Source organism: Sinocyclocheilus rhinocerous, unplaced genomic scaffold (genome assembly GCF_001515625.1).
Source record: "Sinocyclocheilus rhinocerous isolate Xijiao unplaced genomic scaffold, SAMN03320098_v1.1 scaffold1842, whole genome shotgun sequence".
Taxonomy (NCBI): Eukaryota; Metazoa; Chordata; class Actinopteri; order Cypriniformes; family Cyprinidae; genus Sinocyclocheilus; species Sinocyclocheilus rhinocerous.
The window spans coordinates 982,020-999,621 of NW_015667292.1; positions in this window are offsets into that span (position 1 = coordinate 982,020).

Below are 17,602 nucleotides of genomic sequence, written 5' to 3' on the forward strand. Positions count from 1 at the left end.
TTCCTCGTCTCCATCGTTCCTCGCCATCACAGATTGTGACACACAGAGTCCATGACCAATCTAAAATATCCAGATATAAATTTGTTACCCATTCGCAATGGGAAAGTGACCAAGCAGCATTGTATCTTCAGCCTTAGTCTGCTTTGCCCATCACCATTTATTGATCAAATAACATAATCTATAAAGGTGCAAAACGCATAAGGAAAATATCAGGAAATATTCAGATAAGATATTAAGATATTTCCTGATATAGTTAACACGTTTGGAAATGTTTTGAATAAAAAGGAAAACAAACAAACAAATGAATAAAACATAAGCCTATATGTTATACAGTGCTATCATGGCTGCTGTGTGTCACATGACAAGCATAACCCCCCCACGTGCCCCCTCAAAAATCTTGAGTGCATGACGCCCCTAGAGTTCTTCTTTGTTTCTCGGTAGTTAAAATGCCCCATTATGGATTTTTGAAAATTGCCTTTCATGCTGTGTGTAACACAGCTCTAAGTGAATGAAAACATCCTGCGAAGTTTTAAATATGAAAGTGCACTGTGTATAAAGTTATTTTGTCTCTCAAAAGAGTCAACTCTGAATCATTCAGTACGTTTACATGGACAACAATACTCCGATTTTAATACGATTAAGACAATACTCTGATTAAGAATCTACCATGTAAACAGAGATTTTTGATTACCTTAATCCGGCTAAAGTCATAATTGAAGAAACTTTTTTTAAATGAATCCCAAGCTGTTTCATGTTGATGTCAACATTAAACATTAGCATATTGCCCACCCACTTGTTGCTCTTTTTGCGTTGGTCTGAATGAAAATGCAAATTCCTTCTTTGCCACTAGGTGCTGCTTTTGGAGCGGTAAAAATAGCTGTTTCCCCGGTAATGCTGTACATAAAGCAGCACTGCGCTCACAAACGCTGCTTTATCAGGCATTACAGGCATGATGAAATTAAAATGAGACCAATCGGACCAATCACCGCAGATTAGCGTCACGCAAAGCAGGGGTTTGGAAAAATCGTTTGGGAGTCGTTGAGCAAGTAAGGTAAAAATAAATGCATATTATAAGACAATGAAAGTGTTTTTGACCTTGCATGCATGTCAACCTGTTGTTGTGGACTCCCAAAACCTAAATATGAACCTTTCATTAGGGGCACTTTAATCTAATGGTAACGCATTAATTAGATCACTCATGTTTGGATTCAGTTCATCTTGCCTATTGAAGTTCCTCTGTTTCTGATCTTTCTTTGTCTGGTATTGTTTGTGCCTAGCTAACTGTTTTGCTCACTGCATTTTTTGTTAAAAACTACTTCTATAAATGAATAAACAATGTGTGTTTATGCTTAGTTTTTATTCAGTTTATGAAGAGGCTGTAAGTTGAATACTTATACGCACCCGCAACTCGGATACTCTAAAGAAAATTTTGAGTTCCCAGTCACGGTTCAGATGTATTCGACTCATAAATACCATCTTTTTGACATGATCTTGAATGCACCAATACAGGTGTTCATACAGGCGTTCCATTCATACAGACGATTTGTATACTGTCCACACTATAATACTGCAGAAACAGTGCAATTAGTATGCTAGCATGCTAGTAGTCTGAATATAACCATACAGATTAGAAACACTGGCAGCAATCTGTTCAGCTCCTAGTGCTAACCATTGTGATACATGAGATGCTGACAGTGTTTTAGATGGAGTCCAAATTGTCTCTAGTTTTCTACGCTGTAAATATTATGGCCACAAAACCCAAATTGGGCTAGTGTCCAATCTATTCCTACCAGATGAACGCAAACGTGTTCTTAGTCCATGAAGGGTCACATTTCATATTTTCTCTGTTTGGATCTAATCTGGGTGCCCTCATTAAGGTCTAATTGATGTCAGTGTGCAATTATGTGAGTTAGTGGAACGGTGCTCATGTCGAGAGGAAGCGCTAAACTCACGCTTTTGATGTCAAAGCCGATCTCGCCACCGAATCTCTCTGAAAGCAGCAGCTGCCCACAGCTGAGCGATACTAATTGTTTTGATACCTCCTGTCAGCTCAGACTTGCTGTGTCTGAAAGATAGAAAGAGTAAAAGAGAAGATATTTTGGATACAACACAGAACAGTGAATTCTAACATAATACGTCCGGTCAGATCTTTCACATGAGACTGTTAATAATGTAATGGGTTTATTTATGAGTGCAGGTTCCATTACAATATCTAATAGGCCTGCTCACATTTCATGTAAGTTCTTTTAAAAAAGTATTTATGAGGTCACCAATGGGAGCAAAAAGAAAAATAATGAGAACGAATGAGATGAAATGCTTGAAAGTAATTAGTTAATTACACCCTTCTGTCCTCCATGCTAGCTACTCAATAGTGAATACTATAATTATTTTCATTTATTTAGACATTTGAAAATATAATTACTGGCAGTCTCTCTCAAGTTTTAATTTACAGACGAATGCTTTCAACAAGCTCTACTTTGATTGAAATATCATAAAATCATAAATTAAACTAGCTGCTCATTTAACATTTAACTTGTCTTATATATTAACGATCAACATATTATTTTGTATGTATGTATTTATTTTCAAAATATACAGAATTATATAGTACGTTAATAAATCACAATATGTATGTGCATGTGTGTTTATATATAATAAAATAATATTTTGTCCAAAAATTGTTCACAGTAGTTTTATTTGACTAAGTCAAAAATGTGGTGCAGTTTTTGTCTTCATTGCTACATGTTTTTATCAATACATATCAATATATAGCCATACATGGTCCATGCATACAATGAGGCATATTGAAAAATATAAGCACTAGTTTCCCATTTATGGAAATGTATTATTTAATATATTGCATTATATTTTCCAGTATATTCCCATATTGATTTTGTTTCATTAGGGACTATGTGGCCTTTATCTATTTCTCTCTCAAGTAAAATCTAGTAAACTAATAAAGTCAATCAATGAATCAATCAATTCATTGTTCAAGCAACTGATTGTACCACCCACTGATCAATACAGTAATCAGTCAGACCTTCGCACATCAGGGCAAAGGAACCACTAAATAAGGAACTTCATTACGCATCCATGTCATCAATGAAATGAAAGAAGTTGATCTGCAGGGGAATGTGAGACCCAAAGGCGCATGTCCTAGTATTACATTTTCATTTATGAACCTGCAGCATTAAATCACATATAAAACATGAGCATGCAGACTTGCACGGCTGGTGGCACGTGCATACGTGACCCCCTGATTTATGGCCGGGCAATTGAAGGTGGCGCTGTGGTTAAGGTGATTTATTTGTTCCTTGAGCCACACCTCTTCTTGTTAGAGGTTAGCCATGTGGAAAGGCTGTTAGATATGATTGTCTGTTTTACCATGACCTCCAAAATGGTGATGCAGGCACCAGGGTTACGGTGAAACCATGAGTAATGCAATGCTGCACATTACTTGATCATTCAAATAAATTAATTTATATAAAATATATAAATAGAATGCGATAGGCCTATATCTTGCTGGATCAATTTAGATCATACAATTCTTAAAGAAACAGTTCACTCAAAAATGTTATCATTATTTACTCACTCTCTAATGACTTTCTTTTTTTCCATGGAACAAAAAAGATTAATTAATTTCAAACTAAATTAAGCCTAGGCCTGTCAAACGACAAAACAACAAAAATCAGCATTTCTTTTCTTTGACTTGAATCCTTTTTTTTTTTGTGCAAATTCAACTCTCATCTCTTTTACTGTCCCGGTCTGATTTTTAGCCTTTTAATTTGGGTCAAATTTGGGCCAACTTGGATCACAGGTGCTGAGGAGAGTTAAAAGTGAAATTTGTCATAAAATTGAATTGATGGATTAGCTTTTAGATGATGTTAAGCAATATACTTGTAGGTTCTCTTTTCACATGGGGCAGAAATACAGTTAGGTTTTGATTTAATGTGTGACAGAGTAATGAGATTATCATGTTTTATATATGCTAAAATCCAGTACAAGCACATCCACTCAGAGAGGGAAAAAAGATAAACGTCGCATATGGGTAATGGATTTCAAGGCATTCAACAGAGACGCCTAAAGGGATGAAAAACTGACAAAGCAAAGCAAGCGTTACTATGTGGCATTTTGTTAGAGGGAGGATTAAAAAGAAATGCAAAGAAAAAAAATGGAGTAGATTCTAGATTCAAGAGCAAGCTTTCTGGCATCAGATGGTTTGGTCTTACATCAGGCCTTGAATCTTGCCTTGACACAGTCCCTTATCAGCTAAATGATGTATGAAAGGACAAACATCTAGGAAGAGAAGGAGAGAAAGGGTGAGCAAATTTAAAGGAATAATTCACCCCAAAATGAATATTCTGTCATCATTTACTCACCCTCATGTCCAACCCTGGGTGACATTTTTTCTCCAATAAAACACACAAAAAAGGATGTTTGCGGAATGTTAAAGCTTGTCTTTTCCAACAAAAATAGCAAACAGTGTCTATCCAAAAAAATCAATGAATAATAATAAAATAAAATAACAAATAAATAAACCAAATTCCATATGACTTGTACTTTATTCTAGGTCTTGTGAATTCAAACGTTTGCCTATTGTGAGGCACAAGACAACATTGAGTAACATAGAGATGCATTACAATTACACAGTAGCACTCCCAAAATATCTCTATTTTTAATCAATCAGTCAAGATGTGTTCTTACTGAATATGAAACAGTGCTGTAGTCCAAACCCTACTTTATAAAATATAAATTTTATACCCTAAAACACTGCAAAATGTACACAAATAAACATAAACATAGACCGTAGTCAAAGCTGATGCCACATTCAATGTATATATTGAAAATACATATTTTCTAAATATTTCTAGTGGACAAAAAAAATCTAACTTAGTCAAGGTATTGTTTAGTAGCATCAGGTTTGTTGGAGCCTAAAGAGTGAAAGTGTGTTCTTCTGTGTGCTTTGCGTCGGTAACAGTGTCATCCTAATTCACACTGTGTAATGCACACAAATCCCTCTCTGTAGACTTAAGAGCGAGAAAAAACTAAATTGAAAGAGGGAGGGTATGGTGGGGATCTGGTGTAGCTCCGTTCCACTGTCATGTTGATTTCTCTCCAGTAGTTCAATTCAGAAATCAAATGTACCAAAGGATATAATAATAACAGATGTCCTCATTTTCCTTCATCTCCATATAATCTTCTCATAACATCTCCCTCACTGCGAGAGAAGCCATTTATAATTATCATGATTATGTTAATGATGATAATGTTAATAATGACATGGATGAAGATAATGATGTTGTGTTGGATGATGATATGAGTATTACGATCTGTACGCTGCCTATCATATTCATATCATGTGAGTACAGAGCTTGGAATGAAAATGGCACCTTGCAAAGCTATGCTACTGGGATGATGTGCTCTCGATGTGTTTGAAGGAACAAGCTGTGCATGCTTGTCTCCTCTCATTGCCTTCAGTGTGTCTAAGGAGATTTCACTCGTGAATCTGGTGCATGCACTGAGGTGTTCAGACAGGTCATATGCTAATAAAAAAGCATCTTCACTGATTCACCTATGCTGATTTGTGAGGGGAAGAATGAGACATAGACAAGCACACAGGGTTTGTGGAAAAGGCATCCTACCATGAACTGGATGTAAACAAAATTCATAGAAATATCAAGATGGTGCACTCACATTACTATGAATCAGAGAAAGTGCAACATTCCATATGGCGGAATAAGCCCCACCTTCTAAATGAAAGAGCCTATCGCCACATATCTATGGGCTGGTCAAGCTGGAAATATGCACTTTTTGAATGCTTTTTGAGCATATGAAACAATATTTATAGGACAGTTCATGTCAGAGTTTGTTACTGATTTGACAAGTCGCTCAGTCACTAGTGCGCTTCTTGAGTTCAGGGAGTGAGGTTTACCCGCACAGCTCTTACCAGCTGGCCTCCGTTACACACACACTGAATCAAAAAACGGAGTGAGGTCAAACTGATTTGGAATACTACTATTTAGGTTTGGGATCAGGGTTGGAACCTAGAATCGGTTCGTATTCAGAAATAGTTCTTTACATCATTTCATCAGTAAGTAGTGAGAAAAGTAATTGTTTTTATGTAGTGAATCACTGAATCAATCATTCAACTGATTCATTCAAAAACAGTGATTCATTCAGACATTCAGTGACTGGATGTGTCCAAAACGGTATGTATTCTTTAAATAAGCGAATACTTCGTGAATGTTAAAAAGTACGTTCTATATGTAGTATGAATAGTCTGGACATACTACATTCATTTGTCTGGTTAGATTCTGAAGTGCACAGAAGTTGTGAATGGAGAGAAGTTGTGGATGGCAGTGAAGTGACACAACTGATGCTGCTAAGTCACATAACAATGACAACATAGTAGGTCATCCTTGAACCTTTTGTCTACTGTTTTAAGAACACTGTGAATTCAGACATACTACTCTGTTCATATGCTGTTTTTGACCTATTATAAAGGGAAGTATGTGATTTTGGATGCAGCCACTGTCTTTATAAGTGAATCAATGAATCATTCAATAAATCGATTTGTTCAAAACACAGATTTTTTCAGCAAAGCACTACAAAACTCTTGGTTGACAATTTTGACTGTGCCACAATACCTCTACTGAAACTACAGCATGAAACAAACAGCTACCGATAGTCTTATTACATAATGACTATGATGAACCTTTTTGTTTTTTTTTTAATTAGTGACATTAATGATAATAGTAATAATAATAGTTGGATTCCTGAATGGAAGACTAATGAGTCACTTCTTTGTAGTGAATCATAAACATAAAAATGTTAACAGTGTATTCTGATTCCTGATCGAACAACTCTAATGAGTTGGTAAGTATCAAACACATACAGCTTTTATCTAACTGACTTAAACGTAGTTACCGGCTGGCTGTTTATATGACTACATGCACTTGGATACCAATTATGCATTTTTTTTCAGTGGTATTTAAAAAAAATAAGCATTACCACATTTTTTTTCTTTGTTTAATATTGCTGAATATTGTTTAAAATAGTTAAGGCCAGTTATTGGATTGCATTTATGCCACCTCTGAAAACACAAAATCACGCAAAGTCTGTGTAAAACACCTTTTGCAAGAATTTTTTTAATTGATTTACTAAAGAACCAGAATCAGAATATTAATTTGCTTTACAATCACCATTCTATAAATCATATTTGTCAGAAAAAAACAAAACAAAAAAACAATTGGCACTGTACAATATACAGCTCGTGAAGTACTATTTAGTGCACTAATATTCTATTCCAAACACAGCCAAGGAGAATTATCCTAGACGTGCCTTTATTCTGTACTGTAAGGTTTGTATGCCATTTCACTCAAGGACAGTGAACGCAAGGTGCCGCACATGAATACAAGTAATGATGTGACCCTAGAGAGTTGGGCAGCCCACTCTAGTCACTTCTTACAAAGACAGACCAGAAAATTCTTGTGGGGGTTATAGCTCATCTTTAGTGGTGGCGCAACTGTCTTCCACCAGTTGTTAATTGTCCTCAGCTGGTTATGATTATCTCAGCTCCGCTCACCGTGTCTGTTTGTTTGCGGTTGCCCAGGCTCATGCTAACTTAAAAAGCCACTTTATGTTTATTTAGATGAGCTCATTTAGTTGCAGCTATCAAAGGTCTGTAGGCTGAATAAATAAATGCACTCACACACTGACCAAACAGACTGCCACGTGGCCGTCGCATTCTGCATGAAGCAGAAGTCCACCTCTAAAAACACAAAATCACGCAAAGTCTGTGTAAAACACCTTTTGCAAGAATTGTTTTAAATTGATTTACTAAAGAACCAGAATCAGAATATTAATTTGCTTTACAATCACCATTCTATAAATCATATTTGTCAGAAAAAAACAAAACAAAAAAACAATTGGCACTGTACAATATACAGCTCGTGAAGTACTATTTAGTGCACTAATATTCTATTCCAAACACAGCCAAGGAGAATTATCCTAGACGTGCCTTTATTCTGTACTGTAAGGTTTGTATGCCATTTCACTCAAGGACAGTGAACGCAAGGTGCCGCACATGAATACAAGTAATGATGTGACCCTAGAGAGTTGGGCAGCCCACTCTAGTCACTTCTTACAAAGACAGACCAGAAAATTCTTGTGGGGGTTATAGCTCATCTTTAGTGGTGGCGCAACTGTCTTCCACCAGTTGTTAATTGTCCTCAGCTGGTTATGATTATCTCAGCTCCGCTCACCGTGTCTGTTTGTTTGCGGTTGCCCAGGCTCATGCTAACTTAAAAAGCCACTTTATGTTTATTTAGATGAGCTCATTTAGTTGCAGCTATCAAAGGTCTGTAGGCTGAATAAATAAATGCACTCACACACTGACCAAACAGACTGCCACGTGGCCGTCGCATTCTGCATGAAGCAGAAGTAAATTTCATATACTGAGAGCTATGTAATGACTTTATAAGGCTATGAGTCATAGGCACCAAATGACAGTAACACAAAGAGCAACAGCCTTGGAATAGCTTCTCTAAAATAAGCCATTTCCTCCCACTTGGCCCTCTAGCTTTCGGAATTACAGATCATTGCATGATTTTCCAGTGAAAAACAGATGCTTAATCTGAAATAAACGCCTGCTCCGCCAGGCCTAGCTTTTCTGTTTAATGCATAAATGCAAACATTAAGAAACATCATCAGGATCATGATTAGCAGTCTTGGTTTGCTCTTCAGCTTCACAGGCAATTTGACTCATCGCAGTCTTTTGGGTGTGTTTTTGAGCTGTTTATCATGTATTTCCTGTGAGTGAGAGAATTTTTTTCTTTTCCACCTATATTCTCATGTATGTCTTTGCGCTGAAATGGAACGCATGCTGTCATGCTAATTGAAAAGGGGCAGGCACTCATTACCCTCTCCTCTTAGCCAGTCAGGCAGGCTGATAATGGCAGGCATGCATTTACCCGCCCATTTATATGCAAATCAAAGAAATCCCTCAAGGGATAAGTCTGTTTCTTCTCTCAAAGTCTCTGGCACCATTGTTACTCAATTACTGTTGTGACCTATGACAATTCTAAATCGATTACAAGTGCCCTGTACCTGTCTATGGATTGGACCTGGAAGACTTCTCTTTGCTGCATAAATGGGAACTTCATCAGTTGTCGTTAAATGACGATTAAGACTTGGGCACTGATGTTAATGGAACTTAGGTCAAAAACCTTGGAGGGACGATTTACTAACTCAGTTGTTGTCGGTGGACAACAGAAAGTTTGATCTAATTAGTTAAAGGGATAGTTCAGTCTCACAGTGCTGTTTGTTATTCAAATGTGAAAAAGGATGGATTGCGTTAACTGGGTCATTTCCTCCTAACCTCCAAATAAACTCCACAATGCCTCAGACTAATTCTTAATGGTCTTAAAGTTTTAATTGGACTTTTGTACGGAGCCCGGGAAGTCACCTGTAGGAGAAAAAAAACAATTGCGCACGCTTTCGCAATCCGTTCCCTCGGGTTTGTAAACTGTACTCACGGATTCATGCCGTAAGCTCCTAAACTTCTCTCCTACAGGTGACTTCCCGGGCTCCGTACTTTTGGGCCTGCAGTCCTTGTTTATTAACTTTGAATCCATGTGTATGCTAGATTTTTGCCAGGGCTGATGCCAAACTATGTCAATGTTGTCGCATCATCAATGGTTGCTGCTGCTCATGTGTCCAGAAAACATAATTAACCAGTTCAGTCAAACCCTCATCCGTTTCTAAAGATAGTATTGCATGTCAATTACAGTGCCTAACACTGAAACAAATAGGCTACTAACCCATACTAGCATTACTGTTTGTCACGATTTAATCAATCCATGATATTTCTGAACTCTGAACTGAATCCATCGGATCTGTACTTTTTCGACAGGTGATTGAGAGATTGAGTTGACCAATGTAAAACTTAAGCGAATTATAAAATAAAATAAATGTAATGTTTCACCTGGACAACAGAATTGTTCATGACAGATGTCAACTCTTAGAAGCTGTTGTGGCCTATATAATAGTAGATCTATGTTTACGCATCTCTCTCTATGTATGCATGTGTGTGTATAAAATGTATTATTTATCTATTGATTTTTACAGTATTATTTATTTTTATTATTGTTTTTTTTTTTTTTTTTTTCATTATTCTAATCTTTAAAAAAAACACTTGTCCCTTGTAGACTTGCACTCTATTCATTTGCTTCTTGTTTTCTTTATAAAAAACAAACAAAAACTAACACTAGCTTTATAATCTTTTTGTATTCTATCTATTTTTTTAATTAACAAAAGCAAAAAAGATCTCTAACACTAGCTTGCTCTATTCTTTTTCTATTCTATCTGTTTTCTTTTTATTATATTATTTAAAAAACCCTTGCTACGTGTACTGCGTTAAGCTAACTGAGACTTGTTATAGCACTTGTATATCATTGCTCTTTTGTTGATTTTGATTGCTTCCATTGTCCTCATTTGTAAGTCACTTTGGATAAAAGCGTCTGCTAAATGCCTAAATCTAAATGTAAATGTAAAAGGATTAGCTCTTTGATGTGTATTGCCCAAACTTTCTTTTTGTAAAGGGATCGTATGACTGTAGGGGACAAAAAACAAAACAGGCAAGGCAGATGTTTTGAGTCACTGATAAATTCTGTGTGCACACAAGTATCTTAGGCTCTGGTGGCTCACCCTTGTGACAGTGGGATAATGACACAAATTCTGTTGTGACAGAATGTGCACCCCTATTACCCCACTGAGACTGTCATGGTGACATCCAAAAACAAGCGGCCTTGACACTGCCATTGCTGTTTTCCACTGTATGTAGACTCGCTCAGCATGAGATCCATATTCCATGAGTCTATTTGCACATTCACCAACTTTTTTCCATCAATTTCCTTTTTATTTTTCCATCAGTTTTAACTTTTACATAAATCGCAGGTGTAGACTCTTAAACCATACCTTAAACATGTATGCATAATATTAGCTTTTCCCCCTCCCATTGTCATGCTTTTTACAGAGTAATTCTGGGCTTGGTTACACTTTATTTCGATAGTCCACTTTAGACATTCTATTAACTATAAGTAACTTTGTAACTACATGTCAACTACATGTCAACTAATTCTCATTAATTTGCAACTACATGTCTACTAACTCTCAGAGTAGACTGTTAGGGTAGGTTTAGGGTTAGTAGAATAAGTTGACAAAGAAAGTGTTAGAAGATATTAAGCAGACAATCTACTAATACTCTACTAACTGATAGTTGACATGTAGTTGCAAAGTTACTTACTGCTAATAGAATGTCTAAAGTGGACTATCAAAATAAAGTGTAACCCCCTTTTTTTTTTTTGTAGTTATAGCTCTGGAAATGTGCTGAAATTGTTTGCTACATTAATAAATAATATATTTTTTAAATGTTCTACCCAAGACTGATTGATCAGAAGGTACACAAGTTGGTTTGAAGGGACATTTGAACCAAAAACAAAAAGACAAAACATTTACTCAAACTCATGTCTTTTCAATCCCTCATCTTTAAAACAAAAATGAAGATATTATTAATATTATCTCGTTGTCCATCCATTAAAAGTCTATTAACAAACAGAAGTCAAGCAAGCATATTTGAGCCATGATCTAAAAGTGGATCTGTCACCCATGGCTTTTCCATTTTGGCCTAGTTTTTGTTACATAAATAATGACACGGTGTGATATGTCATGTGTTGTTGTTCATCTGAAGTTTTATTTTCCAGATTTTAAGACCTGCTAAGGACCAGATTTTTATTATTTTATTACGTCCTGATATGGAAAGCCAGGGAATTCAATAGGGTGCCCTTTCTTTTTCACATGACTGTACATCTTGGATGGCCTGAGGGGGAGTAAAGTATCAGCAAATTTTCATTTTTGGGTGAACTATTCCTTTAAAAAGTATTTTCTGATGAATAAACGTCTTATGGGTTTGGAACAACATTTTCATTTTTGGTTCGACTAACCCTTTAAGCCATAATTTTAAATTTGATAATTAGTAATTTAACAAAACTCATTCGCCCATAGATACTTACTTGTTACCCTTGGTCTCTAAGGTCATGCGTTCAGGTTCTGTCATTTCCATGTAGTTCTTGGACCAGACGAATTTGGAGTCAGCGGTGAGGTTAGAGCACTCAAAATTCAGTGAAATGACGCCGTCATCGTCAACATTCACAACTATCTCGGTAGTTCCTGTGAGAAAGAAATGGCTTGTTGGATTTTGTTGAGAGTAGTTAAGTCTTGTTGATTTTGGTTTGTTTTTAGGGTTAACCTGGATTTAAAAACAACTCTAAACAGATTCCTCATTTGCAAAAGCACCCACTGTAAAGATTATGAGATTACGTGTAAAAAGAAAAAAAAAAAAGTAATTTTCAGAGGTATATCAAGTTATTTGAAGAGAGATCATGAAGACAAATGTATGAATTGTACAGAAGAAAAGGATAATTTTAATTTATTTCACATTGATTTCAATTTTATCTGCAGTAGCTTTTTTTGCAGTACAGTAAAATGTTATTTGATAAATTCTAGTTCTGTCTAGTTTAGTACCTGGTTTAGTCACTGCCTCAACTGGTTCTGTTGGATCTGATGCTTTTCCTACACCGGCTTTGTTCTGAGCGCGCACACGGAAAACATACGATTCCCCCTCCTTTAGATCCTTGATCTAGAATAAGAGAAACAACATTTACTACCATAAACCTACCCTTGTGAAAAAAGAAGTGTGCTTAATTGTATTAAATGTGAAGACTTAAACTACTTCAGTCTGTGTGCATTGAATTTATTTAATTCACGAGTTTCACAATTTGAGTTGAATTACTGAAATAAATGAACTTTTCCACGACATTCTAATTTATTGAGATGCACCTGTATGCCTTAAAATATTACAGAATGAGGAAGAAATGTTGTGTTAATGCTTCTAATTGTAGGTGTTTGCTGTTTCTGTGTATTAATGACTGATTGTCATCAAGATCAGGTTGGGAAATATGATATCAGTAATAATGTTCTTAATCAAGATCTGGGCCCATGCATAAACATAGCAACCATTAAAATTGTGTCTTAAAGGGATACTGATTACTCTGAGTAAAGAGTAAGGACTAGTCTGACCAGCGTGAAGTTAGCCAATGGGTAATCAGTCTTTCTTTTCAGAACTAAGGGGGCGTTTACACTGTTTTCAACTAAAAATAGAACTAAAAATGGTTTTGGCCATTCATTAACACAACAACAGTGTTTTGGGGCCTTAAAATGCAAACTTTTGAAAACAGGTTTCAAATGCAAGTTTTTGAAAACTGTACCGTTAGAGTCTACCATTAGAGATTTTAAAAACAATGTCTTCTGTACTCGAAAAAAGCAAAGGAAAACCTTTTAGTGCATAATTTTTGTGTAAACGTACCCTAAATTAATAAGAGCAAAAATGCACCAATACTGATGTAAACTGATGTAAATAAGTAACAAATAGTTTCTGATTCACGCTTGTGATAAATATTTATTAGAGTTTTTGTATTTTTGAACATCATGGCTTTACTTTGTCCTTCAAACACTGACCAGATGGAAATCAATTCAGGATATCCTCACAGGGGAATATTCAAACCCTGTCACATGGTACACGGTCACATTAGCAACAACGTGTGAGAGTAATTAAACATTTCAGTCAAGTCATATTTTTGCCCTAATTGAAAAACAACAGCTTCATCTTGAGTGACTGGCCTTTGTGAACGTCTTGATCGTAAGCGACGGGTCTGATGGTTATTGCGGGTGCCGCGCAGTAAAGGACAGTTACACAATGCATGCTGTCTAAGACCTGACGATTATATTTTATTAATCATATTCCTCACGTTAGACCGTGAGTTGATTTATGACCCTGGAAGGCACATGTGGATGTGCTTGTGGGGCTCATTTATTTAATTGTTGGGGACAGGAAACTGAGCAGTGTGGCATTTCTAACTGTGTGAAACACGGGTTACTGAATGCTAAATTATTCATTTGGAGGTCTACGATAGAGTATGTTGGAACGAAGAAAGATGCAAAAGCACCTGCTTTACCTCAGGCTACACTAGTGTGCAATCATAAAATTGAACTCCATGTGTTACAGTTGCTTTGGCGTCTCTCTCTCAGAGGCTAGTGGGGATGTACCATTAAGAACACATTGTTAAGCTGCTTGACAAGTCTTTTACATCTCTAGGCGTGTTTTAATATAACACTGCTGACAGTTCTGATCAGCACCTGAACAAGTGTGAATAAGAATGAGTATTACAATGACATTCAACTGGCTGGTGTGTTATGCTCTCTGTCCAAGTTTAACTGCTTAAGTGTGCTGCTGCTCATTTGAGAAGAGTAGCCATAGTTGATGGTTCATTGAAGTGATTTAAGGAGGAATTATTTATCTGAATCATCCAAACTAACACAAAGGACATTCTAGCACAGCAAGTTTGATTATTGCTTCAGTTTTCCCAGTTTTAAAACTATGCGAACAATACATAGTGACAAAAACAGTGATGTTGTATGTTTGTCCAACATACCCTCATGGCACTTCATAATTATTTTATGCTTTTGCAAATATTAATTTGTACAGTCATTCTTACGATCTGATTACGCCCCACTGATGGTTAAGTTTAAGGAGGGAGTTAGGGGTTGATTTACATGCTTACGTTTTTTCTTTTCTAAAAATCATACATTTCCATACAAAATGCATCCTAATAATTCATATGAAATCACCACCTCTTATAGTTCATGAGATTGGGTTGGTTTGTCAAACTGCACCGCTTGCTGTTGATAAAGCTATACTGTGCTTGAATGAATACAGCTGAACTACTGTCACTAAAATGAAAATGTAATTAAGATATTATAAGGCTGAGGAATAAGACCACTGGGAGAAATTGTTATGCTCATTATGGCAGCTGTAGAAATGAGGGTATTACATTTAACATGAAGAGCCAGTCTGTTTTTTAAAGATTGACTGATAATCAGTTTCACCGCTGATCTTTAACTGGATTGCTCATGATGTCAAGTCAAGTCAAGTCACCGTTATTTATATAGAGCTTTTTATAATGCAGATTGTGTCAAAGCAGCTTGACAGTATTAAAAAAGGGAAATAGTGTCGAAATAGTGTGCTGTCATGTCATAAAAAGTGAAGCCATTATCACCATACTGCTTTTTCCTGGTATCCCTATACATTCTTTTGAATTAGTAGGAAATTGTACGATTTTAATGTGAAAACATTACCTAACAAATCACAGTTTTTATATCTGAGGACTCTTGCACATTCTTACAATGCAAACGTCAATATACGGCTCTCCATGGAGATGATTGCCCGCAAGGTAACATTTAAGCTAGGCTTCACGAAAGAAGGCGAAAGCATACAATTTTCATCCCGAATGGGAAGAAGAATTTCTTTTAAGCTCTAGTGAAAGATATGGGTGTATGTTTGTTGTGCCACCAAAAACAAAAGCGTAAAAGATAAAACTCTGGAGCGGCACCACAACACCAACCTGCTGAAATTCAAAGACAGCTACACACCAAAGAGTGCAATCGTGCTAGGAAAGTTTATGAGCTGAAATCTGAGTTGAAAGCCCAGCAATCACTTTTTACTAAATCTGCTGCTCAAAATAAGGCTGCTACTGAAGCACCATTTCTTCTAAGTCACTTGGCTAAAAACAAAAGTGTTTTATAGATGGTGATTTATTCAAGAGATCAATGGCTATAACTGCAGAGGCCTTTCAAAAGCAAATATGACATAAAAACCACAATCCATGGTGTACCGCTCGGTCCTGCATCAGACACAAGAAGGGTCGAAACACTGTCAGAGGACGTGGATCGACATGTGACTCTGTGAATATTTGTTCGACGAACCACTGGATGTAATGGACACAGCTCAGCTTGTTGTTTTTGCCAGAATGGCTTTCCAGGATTTTACAACAAAGGAGGACTTCCTCACTCTTTTGCACTTAAAGGAAAGAACGAGAGGTGGGGATATTTACAATGAGTTTAAAAAATATGTCAGTGAAAATGATATTCCCATTCATAAACTGATAGCAATTACTATAGATGGAGCACCAGCATTGCATGGTGAGTGCCGACAATGCTGTAATGACCCTGATTTTCCTGACTTCATGAATTATCATTGTGTGATTCATCAGCAGGCCTTGGCTGGGAAAGTCGTGGACTTTCCTCACATAATCTGATAAACTTGATACAAGCAAAAACACTTTAGCATCGCTTATTCAAGGTAATACTGGATGAGCTTGATACCGTGTATGAAGATCTACTACTTCGTGCTGATGATTGAGTTGTGGGAAAGTGCTACAATGCTTTATTGACTTGTTGAGATAAACTGTTTTGTCTGCAAGGAACAAGGAGCACAAGGAACTGCCAGATGATGTGTGGCTGTTGGACCTGGGTTTTCTGTCAGACTTGACCATAAACTGATTACACTCAACGATGAGCTCCAGGGAAAAGACTGACACCTGCCCCACATGATAAGCACAGTGAATGCATTTAAGTCTAAGCTTGGTTTTTTGATCACACATATAAAGGACGGGAGGCTAAAACTTTCCCAACCTGGAAAAAATGTCACAGAGCATTGAAAACAAGGGTGTTTTTCACTCTGAGAATGACTCTGCTCACCTGGACAAAGTGGCAATAGAGTTCAATCTGTGTTTTGGGGAGTTCGACGTCATGGAATGTATTGCTGCATTTGTCTCAAACCCATTAATGGCCAGGTCGTGGCCAAATTCCAGCAAGTATTTGCTTTGTCAAGTGGAGTTGACATGGTGATACAGTTAATTTGAAAAATCACAGAGCTGAAGGGACTTTTGGGGACCTGTCAACAGAGAAAATTTAACTTTCCTCCTGTCTACCTTTGATCCATTTACCTTCAGCAAAATAGCATTTTCACAGATGAAAATAATTAAATCAAATTACAGGAGCCGCCTTACTGACAGACACCTCGCAGACTGCCTCAGACTCTAGCTATGAGCCAAACTACACAGACAGTATTCTGTCATAGCCATCAGACTGACTTAAGTGAGTAACATCACTGCAGCAGTTTTGTCTTCTGATGGCATTGTGAAAAGCGATGCTGCATAGAACTGCACTTAGCTTAACTGAGAATGTTGTTAGGATTTTGTTATTACAATGCATTTATAAAATGCTGATGGTAGTACCTTCAGAGGCTTCAGTGAACAAGCATTTTACTGTTAACAATAGCACTTTTAACAGTTGACAATGGCACTTTGTATGATCTGCTCACTGCAAGTGTTACAGTGTTGTTACATTGTTTCAATAGGTAGATCTTGCCTTTCATCAAGGCTGAGGTCACTGTGGGGGCCACTGATTTAGACTGTGTCAAACACACAACACAGGCTGTTTCATTGTAAATTAGGTGTTAGTTTGATTTTTGCTTGCTTGTAATTTTGCATAAATGTTTTATCTAGAACAGCTTGCAGTACAATCATTTTATGTACAGTCCTCCCTGGAGACAAATGGTGCAAAGTGGCTTTCTCAAGGGCATGGTCATGACAAGTATCTCAGTATCCTATATGTCACTTTTACCTGGGATCAAATCGTAACATTT